The sequence below is a fragment of the Hemitrygon akajei genome, chromosome 2, assembly GCF_048418815.1.
Source record: "Hemitrygon akajei chromosome 2, sHemAka1.3, whole genome shotgun sequence".
Classification (NCBI taxonomy): Eukaryota; Metazoa; Chordata; class Chondrichthyes; order Myliobatiformes; family Dasyatidae; genus Hemitrygon; species Hemitrygon akajei.
The window spans coordinates 194,984,278-194,997,194 of record NC_133125.1 but is presented as its reverse complement, the minus strand read 5'-3'; positions in this window follow the sequence as shown (position 1 = coordinate 194,997,194).

Sequence of the window (12,917 nt, the reverse complement as noted above, 5' to 3'; positions counted from 1 at the left end):
CATCGCGCTTCCTCCCCACACTCCTCCCTCCCATTACCTCCCCTCCCTCCCCTCATCCCCATCATCCCACTCACTTCCCCTCTCCCCGCTCCCCTCACATCCCGCTTCCTCCCCACACTCCTCCCTCACATTACCTCCCCTCCCTCCCCTCATCCCCACCATCCCACTCACTTCCCCTCTCCCTGCTCCCCTCACCTCCCGCTTCCTCCCCACACTCCTCCCTCACATTACCTCCCCTCCCTCCCCTCATCCCCAACCTCCCACTCCCTTCCCCTCTCGCAGCTCCCCTCACCTCCCGCTTCCTCCCCACACTCCTCCCTCCCATTCCCTCCCCGCTTCCCTCCCCTCATCCCCAACCTCCCACTCACTTCCCCTCTCCCCGCTCCCCTCACCTCCCGCTTCCTCCCCACACTCCTCCCTCACATTCCCTCCCCACTTCGCTCCCCTCATCGCCATCATCCCACTCACTTCCCCTCTCCCCGCTCCCCTCACATCACGCTTCCTCCCCACACTCCTCCCTCCCATTACCTCCCCTCCCTCACCTCATCCCCATCATCCCACTCACTTCCCCTCTCCCTGCTCCCCTCTCCCTGCTCCCCTCACCTCCCGCTTCCTCCCCACACTCCTCCCTCACATTACCTCCCCTCCCTCCCCTCATCCCCACCATCCCACTCACTTCCCCTCTCCCTGCTCCCCTCACTTCCCGCTTCCTCCCCACACTCCTCCCTCACATTACCTTCCCTCATCCCCATCATCCCACTCCCTTCCCCTCTCCCCGCTCCCCTCACCTCCCGCTTCCTCCCCACACTCCTCCCTCACATTACCTTCCCTCATCCCCATCATCCCACTCCCTTCCCCTCTCCCCGCTCCCCTCACCTCCTGCTTCCTCCCCACACTCCTCCCTCACATTACCTTCCCTCATCCCCATCATCCCACTCACTTCCCCTCTCCCCGCTCCCCTCACATCGCGCTTCCTCCCCACACTCCTCCCTCACATTACCTCCCCTCCCTCACCTCATCCCCATCATCCCACTCACTTCCCCTCTCCCCGCTCCCCTCACATTGCGCTTCCTCCCCACATTCCTCCCTCCCATTCCCTCCCCACTTCGCTCCCCTCATCGCCATCATCCCACTCCCTTCCCCTCTCCCCGCTCCCCTCACCTCCCGCTTCCTCCCCACACTCCTCCCTCCCATTCCCTCCCCACTTCGCTCCCCTCATCCCCACCGTCCCACTCACTTCCCCTCTCCCCGCTCCCCTCACATTGCGCTTCCTCCCCACATTCCTCCCTCCCATTCCCTCCCCACTTTGCTCCCCTCATCCCCATCATCCCACTCCCTTCCCCTCTCCCCGCTCCCCTCACTTCCCGCTTCCTCCCCACACTCCTCCCTCACATTACCTTCCCTCATCCCCACCGTCCCACTCACTTCCCCTCTCGCAGCTCCCCTCACATCGCGCTTCCTCCCCACACTCCTCCCTCACATTACCTTCCCTCATCCCCACCGTCCCACTCACTTCCCCTCTCACAGCTCCCCTCACCTCCCGCTTCCTCCCCACACTCCTCCCTCCCATTCCCTCCCCGCTTCCCTCCCCTCATCCCCAACCTCCCACTCACTTCCCCTCTCCCAGCTCCCCTCACCTACCGTTTCCTCCCCACACTCCTCCCTCCCATTCCCTCCCCGCTTCCCTCCCCTCATCGCCAACCTCCCACTCACTTCCCCTCTCGCAGCTCCCCGCACATCGCGCTTCCTCCCCACACTCCTCCCTCCCATTCCCTCCCTGCTTCCCTCCCCTCATCCCCAACCTCCCACTCACTTCCCCTCTCCCCGCTCCCCTCACATTGCGCTTCCTCCCCACATTCCTCCCTCCCATTCCCTCCCCGCTTCCCTCCCCTCATCCCCAACCTCCCACTCACTTCCCCTCTCCCTGCTCCCCTCACCTCCCGCTTCCTCCCCACACTCCTCCCTCCCATTCCCTCCCCACTTCGCTCCCGTCATCCCCAACCTCCCACTCCCATCCCTCTCCCTCCCTGCTCCACTCTCTCCCGCTGCTCCCCCTCTCCTCCCTCCCCGCACCCTTCCCTGTTCCCCCTACGCCCCTCCCCCACCCACCCTGCTCCCTCCATCAGTCACCTCCCGTACTCCCACGGCCCTCCCCTCCCCTCTGCCCCTCTTCCCCTTCTCCCCTTTCACCACTCTACTCCCTCCCTGCTACCCTCTACCCCTCTCCACCCTCCCATCACTTTCCCCACTCCCCCTTCCCCCTCCTACCCCCCCACCACTCCTCTACCCTCCCCTACCCTCCCGCTAACCACTCTCCTCCCCTCCCTACACTCCCCTTTGATCTCCACTCTCCTCCCTGTCCCCCACCAGTCTCCCCTCCTCCTTCCACCCACTCCTCCCTACCCCTCCTCATCCCTTCCCACCTCTCTGACTTCTCCTCACCTCTCACTTCCCTCTCCTACTCTTCCTCCACTCCCCTCATTCTCCCTCCCTCTCACCATGCCCATAACACTCATTAACCCGCCACACTCCAAACCTCCCCCTTCTCACCACTCCCCGCCTCCTTGCCCTCCCCACCCCCTCCCCCTCTCCATCACCTCCCTCTTACTCTTCCCTTCTCCCTCTTATACCCTCCCCCTTTGCATCCTCCCCTACCTCCTTTCTCCTCACTGCCCACCTACTGCCTTCCTCTCTAACCATTGCCTCCCACTTCTTGATCTGCCCTCTTGCTTCTGAGTCTCCGGGTTGGAGGCTGGCTAGCAGGTTTCCCGAACAAATTTCACATCAGGTGATAACATCTCAGTTCAAAAAGGCAACCATTTATTCCTCTCCATAGATGCTGCCCGACCTGCTGCGTTCCTCCAGTCTTGTGTGTAGGTTGTTCTGGATTTCCAGTCTCTGCAGAATCTCTTGTGTTCACGTCTTTTTTCCACATCTCCCCTCTGCCTGCACCTGTTCAGCTGGAATCTGTGAAATCCTGAATTTACGAGACATAGTTGGAGAAGCTCACTCAGTTCATTCTCAGTTCCTCATTATTACTCTCTCTCTCTCTCACACTCGCCCTCTTCCCATCTTTCTTTTCCCTCTCCTACACACACACACACACACACACACACACACACACACACACACACACACACACACACACACACACACACACACACACACACACACACACACACACACACACACACACACACACACACACTTCCCCCCTCTCTCTAGAGTCAGGGGTATTACAGCACAAGAACAGGCCCATTGACTCAAGGCAATTAACCTGCATAGTCCCACCAACCTGAACCTGGACCAAAGCCCTCCATACTCCTCCCCTCCATGTACCTATCCAAATTTCTCTTCAATGTTGAAATCAAACCCGCATCCACCACTTCTACAGGCAGCTCATTCCACACTCTCACCATCTGAGTGAAGAAATTCCTTCTCATGTTCCCCTTAAACATTTCACCTTTCACCCTTAACCCATGAACTAGCATCACCCAACCCCAGTGGAAAAAGTCTGCTTGCATTTACCTTATCGATCCCCTCATAATTTTGAATATCTCTATCAAGTCTCCCCTCATTCTCTGCTCCAAGGAATGAAGTCCCAAACTATTCAACCTTTCCCTAAAACTCAGGTCCTCAAGTCCCAGCAATATCTTTATAAATTTTCTCTGCACTCTTTCAATCTTATTTACATCTTTCCTGTATGTAGTTGACAAAAACTGCACACAATACCTCAAATGAGGCCTCTCCAAAATCTTATACAACTTCACAAAATATCCCAACTCCTGGTACCTTTGATTTATGAAGGTCAATGTGCCAAAAGCTTTCTTTATCACCTGTGACATTAGTTTTAAGGAATTATGGATCTGTATTTCAGACCCCCCCCCCCCCCGTTCTACCACACTCCTCAGTGCCCAGTCACTCACCATGTAAGTCCTACCCTGGTTTCTCCTCCCAAAATGCATCACCTCATACTTTTCTGCATTAAATTCCATTTTCTATTTTTCAGCCCAATTTTCCAGTCGATACAGAGACTGCTGCAAGTTTTGATAGCCTTCCTCACAGTCCATTACACCCCCAAACCTGATGTTAGCCATGAGATTATCTTTCTTTTTCTCCCTTCAGTCCTGATTGGGTACTCTGAGAAGGTGACAAGGAGGACTGATGAGGGTTGAGCGGTCGATGTTGAGTACATGAACTAGTAAATCCTTCAACAGTGTTAACTTGCCCACAGAAGACAGAGGCAGTTGATAGGGTGGTTAAGAAAGTGGCTTTCATCAGTTCAAGAGCTGCGAGGTAATGTCTCAGCTCTGTAAAACTCCAGTTCGAGCGCACTTGCTATATTCTGTTCAGTTTTGGCCACCTCATTATAGGAAGAATGTGGAAGCTTCTGAGAAGATGCAGAGGAGATTAACCACGATGCAGGAGATTAGAGAACAGGAACATGAGGATAGGGTGAGTGAGCTGGAGCTTTTCTCTTCGGGGTGAAGGGGGATGAGAGGTGACTTGATGGAGTCACAGGATGGTAAGAGGCGTAGATCACGTGGACAGCCGGAGTCTTTTCCCACGGTGGAAGTGGCCAATATGAGAGGGCATAAATGTAAGATGCTTGGGGGATCACTGACAGTCCAGTCCACAGCAGGAGCAGACAAGATGACCTGGTTTCTCACGGATCGGCAATGCTTGCTTAGAAAGAGAGATTCACGGGCATTCAGGCCTATTCTGATGGTCCAGTCAGCGGTAGGAGCAGGCCATAGTGACGAGGTTTCTCACAGGTTGGCGACACTTGTTTAGAAGTACAGAAGCGACAAGCGGAGCAGCCATTGTTGGGAGTAGGCCAGAGGTGAGAGTAGGAGTGTCAGGCTTTGGCTCAAAAGAGGATTTGGCTCTGGGTAAGCTTCTGTAAGGGCTCCTTTTGTTTTCTCTTGCTGAACCTAGTGTAGTACATGGCTGTTGTGTGTTCTTCGTGCCAAGAGTCTCCCAGGGAACTACATCTGCATGAAGTGCACCCGGATGCAGCACCTTGTGGATTGTGGTAGAGATCTGGAACAGCAGCTGGATGTTCTTCAGCTTGTACGGGAGAGTGAGGAGGTCATTGATCAGAGTTACAGGGAATTGTCACCCGGAAGTTGCAGGAGGCAAGCAGCTGGGTGACTGTCAGGAGAAATGGAAATGTTTATAGGCAGTTACCACAGAACAGCCCGTGGCCATTCCCCTCAATAATAAGTATACTGGTTTGGATACTTTTGTGGGGATGACCTTCCAAGGGAATGCCATGGAGGCCGGGGTACTGGCACCAAGCATAGGACCGTGGTGCAGAAGGGAAAGAGAGAGAAGAGGGAAGTGATGGTGATAGGGGACTCAATAGCCAGAGGAACAAACAGGGGATTCTGTGGACATGAACGGGACACCTAGATGGTATGTTGCCTCCCAACATTGTCACGTCCACAACATCTTGGAGAGGGAGGGAAAAAAGCCAGATGTGCTTGGTACATATTGGTACCAATGATGTAGGAAGGAAAAGCAAGAAGGTCCTGAAGAGAGAATTTAGAGAGCTCAGTAGAAATCTGAGAAGCAGGACCGCCTGGGTTGTAATTACTGGATTGTTGCCCGTGCCATGTGCCAGAGAGGGTAGAAACAGGATGACTTATGTTACGTACGGGTTAAAAGAACCAGCAGAAATGGAACGCACCTGGAGTCTGGTTTTGCTGTTAACAAAACACTATTTTATTAGTAACTATGTAATATAGAAATATAAAACCAGATGAATCAAACAGGCTAGCAGATTTTATGCATATATAATATAAAACCCAAACCTTCAAGCTTAGGTGGTAAGTGATACAGTCTTACGATGGTATATAAATGAAGTCAGGTCAGTTCGTGATATTGAGTTGAGTAGAATTGAGGAGAGAGATGTGATTTGTTATCCAAGTAAGCCGATGCTGTCGATCTTCCCGTTGTTCTCTGAAAACCTTTTAAGGTCACCGACTGTGACCACACTAAAGGGTACTGTCTTCACATGGTAACGCTATCAACCCAGGCAAGGGTTAAACACACCGATAGCTTTCCACCGGTCAGCCCTTTTCCACACTGAGAGCAAAACCCACCCTTTCGTGGGCACTCAAAGCTCATCCACTGTCTATTTCTTCAGCATCTCTGTATGTCTTCTGTGTGTGTCTGCCAGAAAACCAGCTGACCTTGTACATATATCCAAACATGCTGAACCCCAGCTGTCCATTAAACAGTTCCGCCCTTCCAACACCATAGCGACTCACGAGCTGCTCGGTGCCTCTCCCTCTCTCTCTCTGAATCAGCGGCACCCTCTCTCTCTTTTTAAAGGCACAGTCCATAATGAATAAACCTTAGGATCTCATCACACTTAGCAAATTAATGCATGGCTGACAAGCTATGCAGGGGACAGGGCTTCAGGTTCTTGGATCACTGGGATCTCTTCTGGGGCAGGTTTGACCTGCTCAGAAGTGATGACCAGTTCTCTCTCTGTGTCACTCTCGGAGGCGATTGTCCGACCTCGTGGCTAAGGAGATCAGGGGATCCAGGCTGTAGGTGTCGTCTCTCGCTGCCAACTCGTCCTTCACCAGGTCGCTGAATCCATTCCGAGAAACCCCCTGGAGTGACTTATCGTTCCACCCCGAGTCGGCCGCCAATGTCCGGAACTCCACTGAATATTCAGCCCTGGCAGAGAATGAGTAGGCGCTTGGCAGCATCTTTACCTCCGACGGGGTGATCAAAGGCTTTTCTCATCTCCGCAAGGAAACTGGTGAAAGAGGAACAGATATCCGGTTGGTTGTCCCAAATTGTGGTGATCCACGCTAATGCGCTCCATGACATAGGCAACTTTAGACTGATTTGCGGAGTAGGTTGTCGGCTGCTGCTGAAACGCCAGGGAGAACCGAAAGAAGAAACCCTGGCATTTCCCCAGGTCTCTGGCAGAGTGCTCCGGCACTGGTACGTGAGGTGTGGGTGTTGGTGAAGCTTGAGGGTTTACTGCAACAGGCTGTCCGGGCTGGCGCTAGGCTGGGTTCCATGTGTGGGTTGAGTGATACGAGTGAAGACTCGGTTCACCTGGTTACCGATCTGTGTGATGTGCGTAGACAGGGAATGAGGTACTCTGTGAGGAGCTGGTCGTGCTGGGAACCTTGGCTGGCGAGGGCTTGTTGAAGAGTGTTTGTGTCCACTGGGTCCATGGTGGCCAGATCATACTGTCGCAGAGAACGGGTGAACCCAAACGCAGGACGCTGGCACGGAGATAGAGTTGGGATGCAGACGAGGGTGTGAGCGTGGCTGGAGTTGAACGGCAAACAGGAGAATGAACGGAAAGGCAGGCGGCCGGCAATCCTTTACCTAGACACGGAACGTTGCTCTTGCTGAACGGCAAAAAGGAGACAGGCGGCCGGCAATACTTACCTTGACACGGAGAGACAGAGTTACACAGGCAAACCTCAGTACTGAAGTAAAACTTCGAACACACAATCCTAAGCGGCCAGGAACATGAATTACCACACTCGATCTGCTGATGAGCGGATGCAAAGCCGGGGCATTTATGCTGCAAGTTTAGATGAGAACCAGGTGCCGCAATCAAGGATCCTGGGAGAACATGGGAAAAAGGGAATTAGGAATTAACGGTCTGGACCGTGACAGTGTTAAAGCAATTATAGAGTAGGTTCACAGGTTGGCATGATATGGGGGGCTGAAGGCCCTTTACTGTGCGGTCCTGTTCGATGTTTTATACTGCCTCGAGGTACGTGACCAGTAATAACAGTCATTCGACTACACATATACAACCAGATGAAACAACGTTCCTCAGGACCATGGTGCAGTCGAACCAGCAGCCACCACTTCCACAGGCAGCTCATTCCACACTCTCAGCACAGTGAAGTGGTTTCCCCCTTATGTTCTCTCCCGCATGATGCTGCAGATAATATCTCGGATCAGAATGGGCTTTTGCAAAGCTGAATGTTAACTTCACACTGAGCCAGTGAGAGACTGAATATCATTTATATATTTCAGAGTGATACTTGAGTTAGGTCAGGAGAGTAAACAAACTAATTATGACATAGAGTCTTAGATCCCTACAGCACAGAAACAGGCCCTTCGGTCCATCTAGTCTGCCTAGTCCCACTAACATGGATCTGGACCATAGCCCTCCAATCCATGTATCAATATTCCCTCTTATTTGTGTAACTCTCACTTCAGTTAGCGGCTAAATATAGGGGGTGATAGCACCTGGCTCGGCCAAGCTTAAGAAATTTCATTTGGGTGGATGCTGCATGATGTGTCCCCTGTTACAAATCAGTACCCCGAAATAACACACAGTACACAATATGTGATTAAACGATTAAGCTTTATAATATTTAATTTGACTATATGGTTAGTAAAGAAATGAAAAAAAAGAAAAGAGCCCAATCTTATTAAACAGTCTGTTGCGCAAAGTTGGAGCTCACTAATAAGTCCATCGACCTCCTCTGATCATTGTTGCCCTTCAGACCCTAGCTCCAAGTCCACCCTGTCCTCCGGTCTACCAATTTTCTCCATTCGTGTCTTCTGTCCTCATCTCCCCGGCAAAAGACCGCAAAAACTCTCCATTCAGATTCACAAGACAGAGCAACAACCTCCAGATTGGCTGACATGCATACTACAGTCCTGTTATCTCCAGCCATAACCTAAACATTGCTGTTACAGAGAAACCGTTACCTCAGCAGTGAACATTACAGAGAAGCCATTACATTAGCAGTGAAACATTACAGAGAAGCCGTTACATCAGCAGTGAACATTACAGAGAAGCCATTACATTAGCAGTGAATCCGTACAGCGCGTTACATTTCTAATGACCGGTGTGAGCAAAAATCTTGTGCTGTGGAATTTTTTGCCCAGTGACAACATGTGCACTGAATAAATTCTTCAATAAATCAGTATAAATAAGCCAGTTCTAAAATCTGCAGACAAATCATCACAAACTCCATGTCAACACCATCCACATCAGAAACTGGAAACTGAAATGTGATTGTGCATGATCGTGAAATATACTTAACGTGCCAGTGAGGTAGAGGGTGACAACCTTTTAGAAACATAGAAAACATACAGCTCAATACAGGCCCTTCAGCCCACAAAGCTGTGCCGAACATGTCCCTACCTTAGAACTACCTAGGCTTTACTACCTATTGCCCTCTATTTTTCTAAGCTTCATGTACCCATCCAGGAGTCTCTTAAAAGACCCTCTCATTTCCACCTCCACTACCACCGCCAGCAGCCCATTCCACACACTCACCACTCTCTGTGTAAAAAACATACCCCTGACATCTCCTCCTGTTGTGCACAGTTTAAATTCCTTCGTGCACTAGAAGCAAAAGATGTGTAGGCATGCACACACACGTACAGCTTTGAGAGAACTTTCCCAAGAACTTACCCAAATTTCTCTTAAATGCTGTGGTCAAACACAATCTATCATTTCTGCTGATAACTTATTCAAAGTTCAAAGTAAAATTATTATCAAAGTACATACGTATATGTCACTGCATACAACCCTGGGTTTTCTTTCTTGTAGGCATACTCAGCAAATCTATAGAATAGTGACTATAACAGGATCAATGAAAGATCAAGTTGAGTGCAGAAGACAGCAAACTTTAAATATAAATAAATAGCAATAAATAACGAGAACATGAGATTACAAGATAAAGATTCCGTGAAGTGAGATTGTTGGTTGTGGGAACATCTCATTGGGTGGAAAATGAGTGAAGTTATCCACTTTCAAATCAAGAGCCTAATGGCTGAGGGGTAGTGACTGATCTTCAACCTGGTCATGTGAGTGCTGAGGCTCTTGTACATTCTATCTGGTGGGAGCAGCGAGAAAAGAGCATGGCCTACGTGGTGGGGATCTCTGATGATGGATGCTGCTTTCCTTTTACAACATTTCATGTAGACCTGCTCAATGGTTGGGAGGGCTTCACCTGTGATGTACTAGGCTGAATCCTCTACTTTTTGTAGGATTTTCCATTCAAAGGCATTGGTGTTTCCATAGCATGCCATAGTGCAGTCAATACACTCTCCACTACACATCTGAGTGAAGATTCCCCCTTAAGCATTTCACCTTTCACCCTTAACCCATGATCTCTAGTTCTAGCCTTACCCGATCTCAGTATAAAAAAAAGCCTGCTTGCACTTACCCTATCTACGCCCTTCATAATTTTGTATACCTCTATCAAATCTACCCTTGTTCTCCTACACTCCAGGGAATAAAGTCCTATCCTATTCAGCCTTTCTCTGTAACTCAGGTCCTCAAGTCCCAGTAACATCCTTGTAAATTATCTCTGCGCTCAGTCAATTTTATTGATATTGTTCCTGTAGGTAGCTGACCGGAACTACACACAATACTCCATATCTGGTTTCACCAATATAACTTCAATGTACCATCCCAATTCCTATACTCAAAATTCCTATACTATAAACATCAGCATGTCATCACAACCACAGAGCCACAGAGAAACTACTCAAGCTGTCCACGCTGAGCAAGATGTCCATCAGAGCTAGTCTCATTTGTAGCCCTTGGGTCATATCCCCCTCGTGGTTGTCCATCACATCCAACAGTAACAGGAAGCCTGTGTGGGAGAGTTTTTTTAAAAAATAGAAAAGCCATTGGACTAGAGCAGTTCCACTCTGTTGACCTCAGGAGTCCGGTCCTGAGGTACGAATACACATCACAACTGGGGTTGCAGAGGATGATCACGACCTCTGTGCCTCATCCCACCTTTTGCTCTCCACGAAGGACTCCAGAGCCGCCTTCCTGGCCTTTAGATCTCTCTGCTGATATCACCCACCCAGTCTTCCAGAGCTGATTTTTAGCAGGCTAGGATGGGCATATCCCTTTTTCACTGGGGTATGAGGCCCATTGGTTGTTCTCACCCAGTTTAGCCTACTGTTGAAGCGCTATAGCTGGGTGTAGCCACTGCTCTGTGCAAACAGCTTCTTGGAGTCACAGGTGGGAGCTGAGTATCGGTGGGACCTAAAGGTGAGTGAGCACCCCAGATTGGACATGATAAGCTGTCCTCACCAGAGGTGCTACCCCTCCCTGGAGACCCCATACACGTATTTAAACCCTTCCTATCAATATATCTGACTAAGTGTCTTTTAAATGTTTTTAATGTTCCTGCCTCAGCCACTTCACTAAACTCCAGTTTGTTGACCACTTGGGCCTTGAGGGATGGTAGAATTGAAGTTTCCAGATGGATTTAACACTGAGTGGCAGTGAAGTGGGCAGGGAGATAAGCAAACAGTTTGTGAAGAGTGACGGCACTTGTAGAATTACACTACAAGACATAGGACACTGGAGCAGAATTTGACCAGTTGAGATGAGCCGAATATAAGACTTGACTGACAAGGTGGTGGAGGAACTCGGCAGGCCAGGCAGCATCTATGGAGAGGAGTAAACAGTCGACGTTTCAGACTGAGACCCTTCATCAGGGCTGTATGAAGGATCTTGATCCAAAACGGTGACTGTTTACTCTTTTCAACAGATGCTGCCTGGCCTGCTGAGTTCCTCCAGCATTTTATGTGTGTTGCTTTGGATTTCCAGTATCCGCAGATTTTCTCGGGTTTGTGATAAGATGTCACTCGAAGTCCGAGCTGTCCCTAGAAGTGAGGAACCCTTGTCTTTAAGCGTAACTGCCCCTTTAAGCCATTTCCCTTGCTTATGCTTTGCCAATTCAGCACTTTAGCCCTTATCAATTTAAAAGTTCACAAGTAAAGTTCTGATCAAAGTATGGTAATGTCACCATATGTGAACCTGAGATTCATTTCCTTGCAGACATCCACAGCACAGCAAAGAAATACAGTAAAATCAAACAAAGACTGACAAACAATGTACAAATGAAATCTGTTCTAATACAAAAATACAAATTAAAAAATAATATATGCATAATAATAAATAATACTTAGAACATGAGTCCTTGAAAGTGTGTCTGTAGGTTGTGGAATCAGCTCAGTGTTGGGGTGAGTGAAGTTATCCATGCTGGTTGATGGTTGAAGGTAATAACTTTCCTGAACCTGGTGGTGTTGGCCCTGAGGCTGCTGTACCTCCTTCCCGACGGCAGCAGTGAGAAGAGTTGGTAGGAGTGCTCGATGATGGATTCTGCTTTCCTGTGGTGGTGCTCCTTGCAGATGTGCTCAATCGTGGGGACAGCTTTTTCTCGTACACCTCAATCAGGTCACCTCTCATTTTTCTCCTTCTGCTCTTTCTCCCCACTTTCTCAAGTTTTCTCTCTCCGTCTCCCCCAATTTTGAGAGCATTCAGGGCAGCCCCCTTGCCTTTGAGTGGGACTGCCCCTTTCAGCCATCTTCTTTGCCAATAATTTGCCACCTAAGCATTTCAGCAGTGTGGGAGTTAAGTTCTCTCCTGAACCACCCCAGAGTAGGTCACACTTCCTGTTTGCAGAACCTGTTTTCTGAATGCATTCTTCCTGGTAAACAGAGACACCTCTGAAGACTATCAACTGTGGTTAAAAATAAAGGTAGAATTAGAGCTCCTACGGCCTCATCAGGCACTCTTGGGTGAGCCCCCTCCTGGGCAGGCAAGGTTCCATGCCTTGCAGCAGAAAAGGTGGAGGGGGCAATCAATGGAGGCGTTCCAGAAATGAGAGAGGGAGTGAGGTTTCTGCAGACAGGTGTTACTCTTGGTGTTTTTTGCAATCCGGAGGATTAGAAGGCATAAAACTTGTTCCTTATGACAGTTTCATTAAGTGTTACAAGATGAAAGAAGGAAGAGAACAAAGGTAGCCTTTTAGATAAACCTTGACTAAAATGATAGCAACATTCCAGAGATAACAATTAACCTATGAAATAGCCTCATTCAAGTGGCGTGACATCTAATGCAGAAGAAGTTTCTAGAAAACCACAGAAAACCTACA